This window comes from Sminthopsis crassicaudata, chromosome 2 (genome assembly GCF_048593235.1).
Source record: "Sminthopsis crassicaudata isolate SCR6 chromosome 2, ASM4859323v1, whole genome shotgun sequence".
Classification (NCBI taxonomy): domain Eukaryota; kingdom Metazoa; phylum Chordata; class Mammalia; order Dasyuromorphia; family Dasyuridae; genus Sminthopsis; species Sminthopsis crassicaudata.
Window position 1 is genome coordinate 283,592,680 of NC_133618.1, and position 17,991 is coordinate 283,610,670.

Here is a 17,991-nt window from a genome sequence, read left to right on the forward strand (position 1 = left end):
ATGTCTAATACTGACATCAATAAATGAATAGTTCAAAAGAAAGATTGGGACAGAGCTAACTCTAACAATAAAATTCTTTAAAAAAGGTAACAAATAGTAATTATGCTGTACAAATAAGGTGCAGAGGGAAAATTGACACAGGGACGAGAAGACTGATGGTTCTGAAAACCTACTCACATCGGGAATATGTTAAATAGGAAACCATACACGTATATCCTATAAAGGATATAGCCCCTTCCAAAATCTATAAATAAATAAGGAATGAGGGAATAGGATGAGATGGGGTATAGAAAAGTGTTTGGATTAATGAGAGTGGGATAAGGTATATAGATTAATGGGGATGATAAAGGAAGAAAGGGTGGAATAGAATTATAGATAGATAGATAGATAGATAGATAGATAGATAGATAGATAGATAGATAGGAATGGGATAAAGAAGGAGGGAAAAGGTGGGGGGAGAAGATAAGTAGGTATCTGTGGAAGAACAGAACAAGGCAAGTTAAGGAGTAAAACTAAAGTAGACCAGTTAGCAGGGATAGGAAATAAGAGATATACACTAACACAATAACAAGGATCAGAAGTTGAATTTATTAGGAAAAACAGTAGGGTTAGTAATCACTGATCTTAGACTTAAAAGATTCAATCAAAATGGAAATCTATTTTATGTTAGCCATATTAATATTCTTTTAGATGGATATCTACATATGTATCAATGTGTTTTACATATGTTCATGTATGTGTGTATGTACGCATGCAGGTGTCTATATGTGTATATAGATATAGGTGTGTGCATATACATATTATATATATATATATATATATAAATACACATATATGATATTATATACACCCACTCACACCCACACCTACACACACACATGCACACACACACACACACACACACACATGTCCAAGTTTAACTATATAAATTTATCCAAGCTTAACCGTAACCTTATGGGGGATATGAGGTGGATGAAAGGGGAAAAAAAAAAGTAGAAAGTAGAAAGAGCACAGTAGAGAACAAAAGAATGACCTACAAATAAACAAACAATAGATGCACTATCATTAATATGTCTTCTATTGTTATACATGCTTTTTTGAAATGGAAATTCATTGTTATATACACTGAATCCTCCATGATGTTCTAAGCTGGGCACATGACAATATTTTTTGGTTTGTTGTTGTTATTTTTAGTTTTCCTTTTTCTGTCTTTATCTTTTTAAATATTTAATTTTAAATAAATACTTTTACATGATACCATTGTCCCCTGCTCTGACTACAGAAAGCATCTGAATTATTGTGTCTATTTCTGCTCACCACATTTTAGGGAGGACATTAATAAGCTACAGAGTGTCCAGAGGAAGGTAATTAAAATTGTGAGGCATTTTGAATTCAAATGGATTCAGGGGTCAGAGTGATAGAACTAGTGTAAGGGAGACTGGAGTTCAAATCTAGCATCAAACTTTTACTGGAGGTGTAACTGAGCAAATCACTTAGCCTTTATCTGCCTCAGGTTCCTCAACTGTATTATGAGGATAATAATATCACCTTCCTTCTATGGTTGTTTTGAGGATAAAATAAAATAACTTTAGAAAAAAACTTTATGAACCTTAAAGCATCCTATAAATGCTAGCTAATATAATATGAAAATTGAGAAGTCTGGAAAAGAGAAACCTTAGAGAGATATAATAGTTCTCTCCAAATATTCGATGGGTTTTTATTTGGAAGATGTATTAAATGAATTCTTCTTGGCCTATGAGGAAGAACTAAGTACAATTGGAAGACATTTCAAAGTAGCAGATTTTTATCTGATGTGGGGGAGGGCATTTTCCCAACATTCCCAAAGCACAAAGGACTTTCTTGCAAGGTAACATCTTTGAGTAATGACCACTGATTAAGGATATTTTAGAAAAGCCTTTTGTTCATGTTTATATTGCTTTATATGGTCTTTCAGGTTTATTCCAACCGTGTTTCTGATATTCTGTGAGTATGTCTATAGATACCTAAGTTAGTGCATTTTTCTCCTTATTTTTAAATGGTAATTATCTCTGTCAAGTATCATAACAGTTTTGTTGAGAAGAAGCAAAGAAAGAAATTATCAAAATAATTAATCCCAATGAACAGGACATTATATTTCTCTGCTTTAATTGTGTTTATTTCTCTGTATGTGTGTGCATGTGCTTATTTCTCCTCCCCCCCATTGGTTCCTACATCTATGTTATTGAAAAATTAATGTTAGAAATTAGCAGATCACTATTTCTAATAACCTAGGTGGTATGGGTGTATTCGTGTGTGTATGTGTGTGTCTGTGTTTGTGTGTGTGTGTATGTGTGTGTGTGTGTGTGTTTGTGCATACTTTGGTTCTTTCTGTTAAAAGTAAAGTTGTTTTTAATTATACTTTGCTTTTAAATGAAATCTAGGGTCCTTCTATTCACAGGAATGAATTCTAGAAATATTACCAAATGTGTTTAATATTCTGAATGCATAGTCTGATTTAATCAGTGGTGAACACTAGATATTCAAATGAATGAGCTTCACAGACGTAATCAACAATATATTATCCCTAATTGAGTTAAATGCCAAAATGAATTTAGGCTATTCTGCAATGTTGTAAAATGTTGGTAATTTCACTTTATAGTGTAATCTTCTTTATTATGCACAGAATTATGGGAAATTAAGGTTTTTTAGTTTATAATACTTCAGTTCTATATTTCAACTGAATTATTTGGTTTTAGTTACAAGAGCTTAAATGATTCTGAACCCCTGGAAAACCTTCTGTGAGTTAAATGGCTTTTCTTACTTTAAGTGTAGAGTTTAATTCAGACTCTTTAGCACTAAAAATCTCTGGCAGTCTTGATTTAATTTAACCTTGTTTCTATGGAATTTCAAGATGATGAAAATATGAAAGCATCAGTAATGAATAACTTGATAGGTATAAAGAGGTCTGGACTACTCAAGTGAAATGACAATTGTCCTAGATATATATGATGAATACTCTTTATAAACACATTGAGAAGTCAAAAAGCACAGGTCTGCAACCTGTTTCCCACCCCCATCTCCCCCATCTTCACCCCCCCAGAACTATCCAACCTCCTGTGAATTTGAAAGGCTCTCTCTATTCAATAATAAAGTTTCCTTTAATATTGCTAAATTTGCCATCGACCAGACAAACAGGAATTTTAAAAAAGTTTCATTATGGAAACTCAAAAAAATTAATCTGGGCCCAGGACATTAAGAACAATAGTAAATAAGAAATTTGGATAGTAACATAATAAGACATAGGAGATATTAATTATTTTTGGGAGTCAATAGAGTGTATTGATTGGCTAAGTCTCAACTTAGGACATAGTTTCTTAATTTTTTTTTCTTTTTTTTAATCATAGACCATTTGGCAAATTCCTAAAGCTCCATGGATTCCTCAGAATACTATTTTTAAATGCATAAAATAAAATATGAAAATTACAAAAAACCCCAGTTATATTGACTTATCAAAATATTAGGAGAAAAAATATCACAGATGTAAGGTTCCTTTGGTCAAGGAACTAGATAGGTAAGTTGTAATAGAAAGTCTTGAGTTTGAATTCTGTTTTGTTTCAGGCCCACTAGGTGGCAAACTGGATGCAGCTACTGAGACTGGAAGCAGGAATACTCACCTTCCTGAGTTCAAATCTGGCCTTAGAAACTTACCAACTTTATAACCCTGGGCAAGTAAGTATCTTAACCTTATTTGCATCTGTAAAATGAACTAGAGAGGAAATGGCAAATGAATCCAGTATCTTTGCCAAGAAAACTCCAAATGGGGTCGTGGCAGAGTGAGACCCAGTGAAAATGACTGATCATGCAGATGTTTAGTCAAACTCTAGCATGTTTATTTTGTATTATTCACATTGTGAAGCATACATGGCACTCTCAGAAATCAAGGCTCCAGGAATTAGTGAGAATGTTCCCAGGTAGCATTCAGTTGGGTAAAATCAGCTTTTCTTATGAAGATTCAAACTCAGCTAGCATTTCTTAATAGTGGATGAACATTCTAGCACTTAGTAAATTCTATTCCACAATGCTAGGCAGTAAAATAACAGAGTAGGTAGAATACTGAAGTTGGAATTAGGAAGAACTGATCAGATCTGACCTTATATACTTACTAATACTTAGACACCACTACTATGACTCTAGGCAAATAATTTCTTATTTGTACAAAGAGGATGCTAATGGCATCTATTTCTAGGGTTATTTGGAGAATAAAATGAAATGCAAACCTTAAAACAATAGCAAAATGCTGGTTATTATTATTGTCATTATCATCATTACTATTATTGATGGAAAAATCTGACACGACATTAAATATTAAAAAGTGACTTCACTTTATTTCTCCAGTTTTGTCCCTTCATTTTGCAAGAAACAAGCTTTGGTGCATCTGCTGTTCCATAAGGTAATGTTGTGAAAGTTATTTAATATACTCTGAGTTTTTGCTTTCTCATTAAAATGAGGGAGTTGTACTAGATAATCACTAAGGTCACTTTACACTATGAATCTTGTTAACTCCAAATAAAATCTAAAGACAATAAGGTAGTTATCATTTTGTCTTTAGTTGAACTGAATAGATGGGAATACTACCAAACAACTGGTGCTGTCCCAAAATTGTGTTAGTTTTTCTATGAATCTTAGAAATCCTTGATATTGGGCAATTTTCTTGAACTGGAATGACTAGTAATTAGAGTTGTTTTAGAGTTGTTGTAAATGTTTTTCAAAGTTCTTTCCAACTTTTAGATCTTATGATTCTTTGATTTGATAGAAACTATAACATCTATCACTCTTTTGTTCCCCTGACTTGTTCTACTAATCTATTGAGCATATCTTGAAATGGCTTTCTCATTCAGATTCAATGGAAGATACAAATTATAGGACAGCAGTGATGTGTGATGTCAAACTCACATTCCATAATTTTATTTCTTTAAAATACTCCATCTCTGGTTGTCATTTGTCACCTTTAGCTCTGAATTCAAACTATAGTTCAAAAGTCATTTTTTGGTAATGTTATCTATCTTGCATGTTCAAAATAAGGATTTTGGGACTTGCTATATACAAGTATGAATTATTATTATTATCTTATTTTTATTTTGATGGACTTAAGATAGTTGGGACAGGCTGCTGTCCTACTGCTATTCTTTTATATTGAATGTTTCGTGGGTTATTTTTATTTGAATAAAAGTTGATATATAATCTCATTTTCTTTTTTTTTTTCTTTTACAATTTCTTTTCTTTTCTTTTTTATGTTTTTTTTTTTATTATTATAGCTTTTTTTTTTTTTTACAAGATATATGCATGGGTAATTTTTCAGCATTGATCCTTGCAAAACCTTCTTTTCCAACTTTTCCCCTCCTTCCCACTACTACCTCCCCTAGATGGCAGGTAGACCAATACATGTTAAATATGTTAAAGTATATATTAAATACAATATACATATCCATACAGTTATTTTGCTGTACAAGAAGAATTGGACTTTGAAGTAAGGTAAAAAAAATCTGAGAAGGAAATAAAAAATGCAAGCAGACAAAAACAAAGGGATTGGAAATGCTATGTAGTGGTTCACACTCATTTCCCAGAGTTGTTTTGCTGGATGTAGCTGGTTCTATTCATTATTGAACAAATGGAACTTATTTGGTCTATCTCATTGTTGAAGAAAGAGCCACGCCCATCAGAATTGATCATATAGTATTGTTGTTGAAGTATAGAATGATCTCCTGGTTCTGTTCATTTCACTCAGCATCAGTTCATATAAGTCTCTCCAGGCCTTTCTGAAATCTTCCTGCTGGTCATTTCTTACAGAACAATAATATTCCATAACATTCATATACCACAATTTATTCAGCCATTCTCCAATTGAGGGGCATCCACGCAGTTTCCAGTTTCTGGCCACCAGAAAGAGGGCTGCCACGAACATTCTTGCACATACAGGTACCTTTCCCTTCTTTAAGATCTCTTTGGGATATAAGCCCAGTAGTAGCAATGCTGGATCAAAGGTATACACATTTTGATAACTTTTTGAGTATAGTTCTAAATTGCTCTCCAGAATGGCTGTATGTATTCATAATTCCACCAACAATGTATCAGTGTTATAGTTTTCCCACATTCCCTTCAACATTCTGCATTATCTTTTCCTGTCATCCTAGCCAATCTGAGAGGTGTGCAGTGGTATCTCAGAGTTGTCTTAATTTGCATTTCTGTGATTAATAATGACTTGGAGAATCTTTTCATACAGTTAGAAATAGTTTCATTTTCTTCATCTGAAAATTGTCTATTCATATCTTTTGACCATTTATCAATTGAAGAATGGGTTGATATAATCTCATTTTCTATAGGCTCATTTTCAAGGCTATTCACTTAGAAATATTTCTTATAATCATAACAGAGAGACAAACAGACAGAAAAAATATAGCTACTTAGCTAGCTATTTAAATAGATAAAATATTATTAAGTGCTTATTCTGTGTCTGTATGCCATATGCTATGATAAATACTAAGGACACAAATAACAAGTAAGCAAAACAGTCCCTGACATCAAAAAATTCACATTCTAATTGTTGAAGACAATACATAAAGAATGGCTGGCTGACTACACACCTGTCAGATTGGCTAAAATGACAGGAACAAATAATGATGAATGTTGGAGGGGATGTGGGAAAACTGGGACACTGATGCATTGTTGATGGAGTTGTGAAAGAATCCAGCCATTCTGGAGGGCAATCTGGAATTATGCCCAAAAAGTTGTCAAACTGTGCATACCCTTTGACCCAGCATTGCTGTTATTGGGATTATATCCCAAAGAAATACTGAGGAGAGGAAAGGGTCCTGTATGTGCCAAAATGTTTGTGGCAGCTCTTTTTGTTGTAGCTAGAAACTGGAAGTTGAATGGATGTCCATCAATTGGAGAATGGTTGGGTAAATTGTGGTATATGAAGGTTATGGAATATTATTGCTCTGTAAGAAATGACCAGCAGGAGGAATACAGAGAGGCTTGGAGAGACTTACATCAACTGATGCTGAGTGAAATGAGCAGAACCAGAAGATCACTGTACACTTCAACAACAATACTGTATGAGGATGTATTCTGATGGAAGTGGAAATCTTCAACATAAAGAAGATCCAACTCACTTCCAGTTGATCAATGATGGACAGAAATAACTATACCCAGAGAAGGAACACTGGGAAGCGAATGTAAATTGTTAGCACTACTGTCTATCTACCCAGGTTACTTATACCTTCGGAATCTAATACTTAATGTGCAACAAGAAAATGGTATTTACACACATATATTGTATCTAGGTTATATTGAAACACATGTAAAATGTATGGGATTACCTGCCATTGGGGGGAGGGAGTGGAGGGAGGGAGGGGATAATTTGGAAAAATGAATAAAAAAAACAAAAAAGAATGGCTGGCTGAAAAGGGATGGTTGTGTTATATACACATATACATGGTTTGGAAATAGTATCTGGGAAGTAATAAGTGCACCTGCTTCCAATCAATGAAAGGCAAAACCTCTTTTTCAGAGTAGTATTTTTAAATAAATGGAAAATTTTAATTAAGTTAGAGGCTAATATTAATAAAGATGTATTGGTTCCTCTTCAAGTTTATGGATCTCCTGCTGTCTATCTGTAGATTTCTTGGGGGGTATTTGTGGATTCCTCATTAAGAACTCTTAGTCTAAGAATTATGAGATTAAACTAGATTGTGAAGGAATATTGTAGACTGTCTCTAGGGTAGAGGGAGGACTAATTATTTTTTAAAAGGCTGGTGACTATAATAGATGAATTTATATTCCATTGATTTTGAAATATTCATATTAACTCATATCTGGGAAGAATTATATGGGCTCAGTATCATATAACTTTCCATATGAACACAAAAGAATTATAAAATATCAGAACTGCAGAAATCATATGAGAATGCCTCAGATGAGAATGCCTTCCTATATCTACTTTCAAACTTTGAATATTTTAGTGATAGACAACTGGCTGTTTCCCATTTCATATTTTTATAGCTCTAATCTAAAGAAGTTGTGCTTCATATCAAGTCTAAATTTTCATTCATTTCTCCTAGTTCTGCCCTCTGGAATCAGATAAAGTCTAATCCATTTTTCACATGATAACTTTTTCTAATACTTTAATACAGGCTACAACTATCTCCCTGCTCCAATCCCAAACCCTACCTGTATAACTTCTCTAGATTAAATGATACATTTGCTTTTTTTGTAGTGACGAATCTGTCATGAATTTTGGGGTGTTGCCATTCTATTGTCCTATTCTGGGTGTTGTAGTTTACTACTGTCCTTTCTAAAGACCAGTACTCCTAATGGAATAAATACAACATTCCAGAAATCTACTGAGAAAAGTAAAGAATATTGACTTCCTTATTCCTATGCCAGTCTTACAGCAGTCCAAGAACACATTAGCTTTTTCTTTTTTTTTTTTTTTTACAACCATATCATACTGCTGAATTATATTGAATCCAAATCTTCTACATCTCTTTTTACATTAAAAAAAATTAAATCTCCTTCTATCCTTTCCCCTCCCCATATTATACCTTTGAAATCCATTCCCACTCAAAATTTTGTCAGTTTAAGCTGATATTGTGTCCTACCAACAACTTTGTGAGTCTGACCAGAATATTAACCAAATCTTCTAGCTTTTTCTCATTTGCAAATCTGATCAACCTACCATTTTAGCCATTATTTCTAAGTCATTAAAATGCTTGACAATCAGCACAAGAACAAGTGTAGTTGATCCACTATACTGGAGGACTTCTGTATTGATATTCAACAATGAATGTATTTTGTGTGTGTATATGTGTGTGCGTGTGTGTGTGTGTGTGTGTGTGTGTGTGTGTGTGTGTGTGTGTGTCTGGCTATAGTTTTGAATTTTTATCTAAAATTTAGGACAGTGGTTTCCTGAGTCACAATTCTCCAAGGCATAGGTGAAGTCTGGGCCATACCTTGCCTATCTAGCTTCCCTGTGAGGAGTGAGTTTTATGGCTTCAGGAATGATCTCCATGCTTTTTACATCCAGAGTCTGGCAGCAGCCAGTGACCTTCCAAGATGTGGCTGTTGTCCTCATGCAGGAGCTCTGGGATTACCTGGACTTCTCAGAAGGAGCTGTCTTGGCACATGCTGTTGGAGATCTACCAGAACCTGCTCTTTCTGAGACTTGCCCTGTCTGAGCCCCAGATCATTCATTAGCTGGCAAGAGAGGAGGCACCTTGAGTAGTGAAAAGGAGAGTCCCAGGGAGCAGCTATCCAGGTTGGGAGAACAGAACATGGGCATTTCTGTGGAGTAGTTGGCCAGGACAGACTCATGAGGCATGGTCTGTGCTTCTAGTCTGAAAAATAAAGCCTGAACAAGAGGGAGGCAGCAGAACACTTTAAACTTCTCATCAAGTAAAATTACCCAAAGGAAAATTTCTACTGAAGTGAGAGGGTAAAAATTCAATAAAAGTGACCAAAGCCTCCATTTACAGCCAAGATAGAGAGTATATATGAGAGAGGATTCCTACATATGTCAAAGTAGTAGAAAGAACCTCATTCTCTCTTTAGAATTAACTCAGTATAATAGAATGTTCTCTAAGGAGATTATTTCTAAGTATAATGAATGTGAAGAATCCTTCACTTCCAAAGCTTATTAAATGAATGAAAAAGAATATGTCAGGGACAAAAATACAATGACTACAAAAACATGAAAAAAGATTTCAATCTTAATCATGCATTAATTGTCATGAGGTAATTGCCATTGGAGATAAAAACACTAATTGCAGTAAATTTGAGAAGGCTTCCCCCAAAAGTGTACAATTTATTGAACATTTTAGAATTCATACTGGAAAGAAACCTTATGAATATGGTAAATAGGAGATGCCTTTCAAATATAGCTTATCCCTCATTTCCCATCAAAGGATTTATGTGAAGAAAAAGACTTATGAATGTTTCAAGTACTTTGTCTAAAGTGCACAGCTTTATCAGAGAATTCATAGTGGAGAGAAAGCTTGTGAATGTAATGAGTATGTAAAGACCTTCTAGTGTAGAGTATCTTTTAGTCAATAGCAGAAGATTCATATTCAACTGTAATGAATGTGAGAAGGCCTTTTAGATGGACAAGATGACTTGTTCAACATCAGAGAATTCATACTACAGAAACAATATGAATGTAATTAATGTGTCAAGGCCTTCTCTCTGAACTCTGAAAGAATATATTATTCAGTAGCAGAAAATTCATATGAGAGGGAAATATTAGTCATGCAATATATAAGTGTGTGTGTGTGTGTGTGTGTGTGTGTGTGTGTGTGTATACATAGGTTGTCAGCCCTCAAGACAGTCTAATAGACACCAGAATAACAAAAATCACCCCAAGTCTTCCTGACTCCAAACCAGTACTCTATTCACTGAACTCCCAGATTAGAAAAAGTTAAAAAAAAAAAAAAAGGTCATTTTGTAAAGGGATTTAAGTACTATAAAAAGCATTTTATACTTTATTATGAAGGTAGCAAGGAGACACTGGAGTTCCTTCAGTGGGCAGGGGTGTGTACGATATGGTCAGTCATTGGCTATCTTTCACTTTAGTGTCTGAGTGAAGGATGATAGATTGGAATGGGGAGAGACTTGAAGCAGAAAAAGCAATCAGGAGCCTATTGCAATACCTCAGGCAAGAGGTAATGATGAGAGACTGCATAAGGCTGGTGGTTGTATGAGTAAAAAGAAGGGATATTGTAAACCTAGAAATGAAATGATAATAGAATGAGAAAGGTGAGTATTAGGAGATGAGGATGATAAATAAAAGTGAAAATCTGGGTGACTTTGAAACTAGAGGTGCCCTCATCAGAAACAATTAAGTTAGAAAAAGAGGACGATTTTTTAAAATATAATTTCTTTTGGATTTGTTGAGTTTAATTGCCTATGGGACATTTAATTTACAGGTTTAAAATATGTTTGATGATGTGAGATGAGTTCAGGAGAGAAATGAGGAATTTATATGTCTTATAGTGTCATCCACATAGAAATTATAAGTGAATCTATGCTAACTGATATGATTATCAAATAAGATAATATAGACAAAGAATAGATCCAGGATAGAGCCTCAAGGGACACTTATGTCTAATGAATGTGTCCAGAAGATGAACCAGGAAGAGACTAGGAAAGGAGTGAGACAGGAGAAGAAGAAGGAGAATTCATTCAGGTCACAACAACCCAGAGGGGATAGAGAATACAATGAAATGCAAAATGAATAATTTTGTTTGCATTAAATTAAAAAAAATGTTTTCACAAACAAAACCAATGCATTCAACATTAGAAGGAAAGTAGCAAAAATTGTTCTAATTAAAAGAGATAAGAAAGGAAACTATAACTTGCTTAAGGGTACCATAGATAATGAAGCAATATCAATACTAAACATATATGTACTAAATTCCTAAAGGAGTAGTTAAGAGAGCTGCAAGAAGAAATAGACAACAAAACTCTAATAATGGATACTGTTCTCTTAGAACTACATAAATCAAACCACAAAAAAATAAGAAAGAAGTTAATCAAGTAAATAGAATACCAGAAAAACTAGATATAATATATCTTTGGAGCAAATTGAATGGATACAGAAAGGAGTACACTTTCTTCTCGGCAGTTCATGGAATCTATACAAAAAGTGACCATATATTAGGACATAAAGACCTCAAAATCAAATGCAGAAAGGCAGAAATAGTAAACACATTTTTTTCAGAACACTATGCAATAAAAATCACATTCAATAAAATCCCAGTGGAAAATAGACCAAAAAGTAATTGGAAACTAAACAGTCTCATTCTAAAGAATGAATAAGTGAGACAGCAATCATAGATACAATCGATAATTTCATCCAAGAGAATGACAATAATGAGACAACATACTAAAATTTATGGGATGCAGCCAAAGTAGTAATAGGGGAAATTTTATATCTTTGGATGCTTATTTGCATAAAATAGAGAAAGAGAAGAACAATGAATTGGGCATGTAACTAAAAAGGCTAGAAAAGGAACAAATTAAAAACCCCCAATCAAATACACACTTGAAATTCTAAAAATAAAAGGTGAGGTCAATAAATTTGAAAGTAAAACAATTATTGAATTAATTAATAAAACTACGAATTGGTTTTATGAAAAAAACCACAGCAAATTAGATAAACCTTTAGTTAATTTCATTAGAAAAGGAAAGAGGAAAATCAAATTGCTAGTCTTAAAAATGAAAAGGAAGAACTATCCACTAATAAGGAGAAAATTAGAGCAATTATTAGGAGTTATGTGAATTCTACCAAACATTTAAAGAACAATTAACTCCAGTACAACTATTTAAAAAAATAGGGAATGAAAGACTCCTACCAAATTCCTTTTATGACACAGATATGATCCTGATAACTAAACCACGTAGGACGAAAACAAAGAAAGAAAATTATAGAGCAATCACCCTAATGAATATTGATGCAAAAAATCTTAAATAAAATATTAGGAAAGAGATTACAAAAAATTATTCCCAAGATAATACACCATGACCAAGTGGGATTTATAGCAAGAATGCAGGGCTTATATAATATTAGGAAATATTAGCATAATTGACTATATCAAATAACAAAATTAACAAAAATATATGATTATCTCAATAAATGCAAAAAAAAAGCATTTGATAAAATCCAACACCCGTTCCTATTAAAAACACTATAGAGTATAGGAATAAATGGACTTTTCCTTAAAACAGTCAGTAGCATCTATTTAAATCCATTAACAAGCATCATATGTAATGGGGGAGGGCAAGCTGGAACCATTCCCAATAAGATCAGGGATGAAACAAGGCTGCCCACTATCACCATTATTATTCAATATTGAATTAGAAATATTAGATTTGGCAATAAGAGAAGAAATAAGAGAGTAAAGGTGTTAGAGTAGGTAATGAGGAAACCAAATTATCCTTCTTTGCAGATGATATGATGGTATACTTAGAGAACCCTAGAGAATCAACTAAAAAACTTTTAGAAGCAATCCACAACTTTAACAAAGTTGCAGGGTACAAAATAGATCCACATAAATCATCAGCATTCTTATATATCACTAACAAAATTCAACAGCAAGTGATAAAAAGAGAGATTCCATTTAAAATAACTGCTGATAGTATAGAATATTTAAGACTTTATCCGTCAAGGGAAAGTCAGGAACTATATAAGCAAAACTAAAAGTACTTTTCACACAAATAAAGTCAGATCTAAGCAATTGGAAAAATATCAAGTGCTCTTGGATAGGTCAAATGGATATATTAAAGATGACAATACTCCCTATACTAATCTATTTATTTAGTGCTATGCCAATCAAATTCCTAAGAAACTATTTTCCTGACCTAGAAAAAATAACAAAATTCATCTGGAAAAAAAAAGGTCAAGAATTTCAAAAGAATTAAAAAGAGAAAAAGCAAATAAAGGTGGCTTAGTTGTACTAGATCTAAATATATTATAAAGCAGTGGTCATCAAAATCATTTGGTACTGGATAAGAAATACAGAAGCTGATCAATGGAATAGATTAGGCTCACAGAATGAAATAGTGAATGACTATAGTAATCTAGTGTTTAGCAAACCCAAAGACCCCAGAATTCACTATTTGACAAAAAACTGTTAGGAAAATTGAAAACTAGTATGGCAGAAAGTAGATATAGACACACACCAAATACTGTATACTAAGATCAGGTTGAAATGGGTTCATGATCTAGACATAAAGAATGATATTATAAATAAATTAAAATAACATAGGATAGTTTACCTCTCAGATCTGTGGAGGAGGGAGGAATTTGTGACCAAAGAAGAATTAGAGATCATTATTAATCACAAAATAGATAAATTTGATTATATTAAGTTAAAAAGTTTTTGTACAAACAAAATTAATGCAGACAAGATTAAAAGGGAAGCAATAAACTGAGAAAATATTTTTATATCCAAATCATCTGATAAAGGCCCCATTTTTAAAATATATAGAGAACTGACTCAAATTTATAATAGTTCAAGTCATTCTCCAACTGATAAATGATTAAAGGATATAAGCAAACAATTTTCAGATGAAGAAATTGAAACTATTTGTCGTCACATAAAAAAGGTGTTCCAGGTCATTATTGATCAGAGAAATGCAAACTAAGACAACTCTGAGATATCACTACACATCTGTCAGATTGGCTAAGATGAAAGGAAATAATCACCAATGTTGGAAGGGATATGGGAAAACTCAAACACTGATACATTTTGTTTTCTTTCTCAATTTATCTTTTTTTTCCTTCTTGATCTGATTTTTATTATGCAGCAAGATAACTATATAAATATTTATATGATATATTGTATTTGTATATTGCATTTAACATATACTTTAACATATTTAACATGTATTGGACTACCTTCCAGCTAGGGGAGAAGGTGGAGGAAACGAGGGGAAAATTTAGACAAAAGGTTATGCAAAAGTCAATGTTGGAAAAATTATCCAAGCATATGCTTTGTAAAGAAAAAACTTTAATAAAAATGTATAAATTTGACTCAGTTTCCTTTTTGTTTGAGATGAGGCCTCAATTAAATTCCCTTCAAAATTCTTATCTTAATTACTATTGCTAACTGTATTTTTTTGTTTATTCGATTCTCTCTTTACCTTCACACTGTCCCTTCTCAAAAGTGTTTTACTCCTAACCAGTCTCTTCCTTAGTACTCCCCTTCTTCTAAGAAAATCTTCTAGTATTGTTGTATTCCTTTCCCTTCTTGTATTCCCCTTCTTGTATTCCTTTTTTCCTCCTACTTTCCTACAGAGTAATTTAGATTTCTATACCCATATTGAATATGGGCTTTATTTCTGTTTTGAGCTATTTCTGATGAAAATAAGGTTCACATACTCTCCCTTCATCCCCCTCTTTCCCTCCAGTATAAAGCTTTTCCTTGCTTCTTTTATGGAAGATAATATACACAATTCCATCTCTCCTTTCTACCAGTACATTCCTCTCTCACTCTTTGATTTTATTTACTTATTTATTTTCTGAGGCAATTAGTGTTGTGACTTGCCCAGGATCACACATCTAGGAAGTATTACTTGTCTGAGACTAGATTTGAACTCAGGTCCTTCTGGTTTCAGGGCTGATGCTCTATCTATTGTGCCACCTAGCTGCCCCAATTTTTTTTATAGATATTATTCCTTCATGTCACACCTGTACGTTCTCTCCTCCTCCTCCTCTTCCATTCTCTCTCTCTCTCTCTCTCTCTCTCTCTCTCTCTCTCTCTCTCTCTCTCTCTCTCTCTCTCTGTGTATATATATATATATATATATAATCTATATGTATATATATAAAATCTATATGTGTATATATATAACATATATATATATATAATCTATATGTTTATATTTATTTCTTCTGACTTCCATAATAATGTGAAAGTTCTTATACTTTACAAGTATTATCTTCCCATGTAGGAATGTGAACAAGGAAATCATACTATTTACATTTTTTAAACCAGTTTTTCCATTACAAATTCTTGAAAAATCCTCTATTTCATTGAATGTTTATCACTTCTCCTGAAAGATATTCAGTTTTTCTGGGTAGGTGATACTTGGTTATAAGGCTAGCTCCATTGTTCTCCACAATATCATATTTCATGTCTTGATACCCACAAAGAGGTTCCTGCAATCTCCATCCGACCAGCTCTTTGGTCTCCCTACCTGTGGGCTTCCTTTGCCAGGGGTGTTGCTGCAGTGCTACTGCCATTGCTGTGGCTGTTGATTCACTGCCTTCAAAAAAAATAATAATACTAATTTTCTGGCACTGCCCTGAAACCCTAGTGAGCCAGAACTTTTCTTCTGAGTTGTCTTTGGTGTCTGTGTCCTGAAGAGGGAGAAACAAACCCTGTCACAGTTTTAGTGGCCCCACAGCCTGCTTCTGGTGCTGGCAAGAACCTGTGCTGTGATTCTGCTACAGATCCATCCTAATATAACAGACCCCTCTAGCCAAACTTCTAAGACTCTTTCTGCTAGAAAATTTTTCCACTACATCTTTTTGTGTTCTAATGCTCTAAAATTTGTTTAGAGTCATTATTTAAAATTATTTGGAGGAGTTTGAGGGTGAGCTTGGAGAAGTCCCTGTCTTCATTCTGCCATCTGGTTCTGCTGATTTTTTCTATTTTTAAAAATGAAATTCAGAGAATATGGACTAGGAATAATTTAAAAATCTCCTATTATTCTTTTTAAAATTTATTTTTAATTAATAAAATATTTTCTCTCTCCCATTAGAGAAAATTATGAAAACCAAAATATTATGTATCATTAAAACAAATAAAAATAAAATCAACATATTCCTGCATCATGTCCAAAATGCCATTTTGTTCTGTACTTGGATTGCATGATCATTCTGTCACTAGGTGTTTGCCATGCTCTATCATTAATACTACAGTATCATGGCTGGTCATTGCAAACTATGTCTTCATAAAGATAAACCTTTTGTAATTTGTTGTAATGATGAGCTATTTATTTACTATCACCCCCCCATTTTTAGTTTTAAAAATTCTCTTTGTCCAACCATTTGTTTAATTCATATTTGTAGACATATTAGTTATTGCTTTTATGTAGATGTTGGTCACAAAAGACTTGTTATTCCCTTATTGAATCTTGGCAATTTTTTGGTATTTGTCCAGAAGTAAAATATTAGACAGACCTGGTGGTGTATTTGTAATCCTACAGTCAACCCTTACTTTTTATTATGGTAGGATCAGTGAATTAAGAACAAGAGAAATTACATGATTCACAAAAGATTACAACAACAAAAACAAGAGGTCATAGGAAACAGATGGAGGCTCTTGGAACCCAGAGCTGATGCCAAATTCAGTACCCTTTTAAATTACCCACTCAGTTATAAAACTTTAACAATATTCCAGTGTTTTTCTTAAAAAAAAACAATTTTTTCCTTAAAAAATAAAAATTAACAAAAAAGTTAGTATTTCACTAAGAATCAGAGCTTAATATATGCTATATCCCTCTTGTATTCTCTTAAGGGGATCTGATTATTGAAATAATGAAAGCATCAAAAAGATCTCCAAAGTAATTTCATTTATAAAATTTTTAATCAACATGGATTCTGAGACTAATCTGATAGTGGGAGCATTGTGGAAGGAAGTGGAGTTGGAGGCCAAAGACATATTTTTTGGTCTCAGTTCTTCTTTGTAGAATTAATTATTTAACCTCAAACAAATAATTTAATATTATTAAATTATCTGTTTCTATATCTATAAAATGGGTATAAGAATACCCATGCTTTTCACCTTACAAAGTTGTGCAGAATGAATTGGTTATTCTTGAAACACTTAAAATATTAAGCATTTGTACTATTGTTATTGTGTTACTAATGATGATGTTAATATTTAATGTGATCGTATATATCTAAGCATTATGTAAAAATGTTTATTGGAGTTTGAAACATAACTATGAGATTTGACTTTGTAGATTTTAAGTACATCACTTATTGTTCCTTTAAATGTTTTTTTTCACTATGTTAAGGCTAGAAAGGGGATAAATTAAAAAAGGATTAGATTCTGTTTTTCCCTTAATCTTGGCCATGTCCATTAATCTTTGATATTTTCTTTCCTTTGTACTGAGGAAAAATGATTCATTCAAACTTTCAGAGTAATCATGGGCTGACTTAAATGGAATCTAATTATAAACATTTGCCAGATTTCTTATCATTTCCCTTTTTATCAGTAATTTTGTGAATCTGCTAAATTCTCAGATAGAAGCAATATATTCTTCCTACAAACTCTCAAAACATTTTTCATCTTTTAGAAGAATCCTGAAATCTTAGTCTGAATAATGTAATAATGTCACCTAGTCTGACAAATACTTGAAACATTTGAATTACTTCTTTAACATGGGGTTTATGTATCTGAAGACACCACAGTTTTATTTTATAATCATTTGTATACACACTGAGCT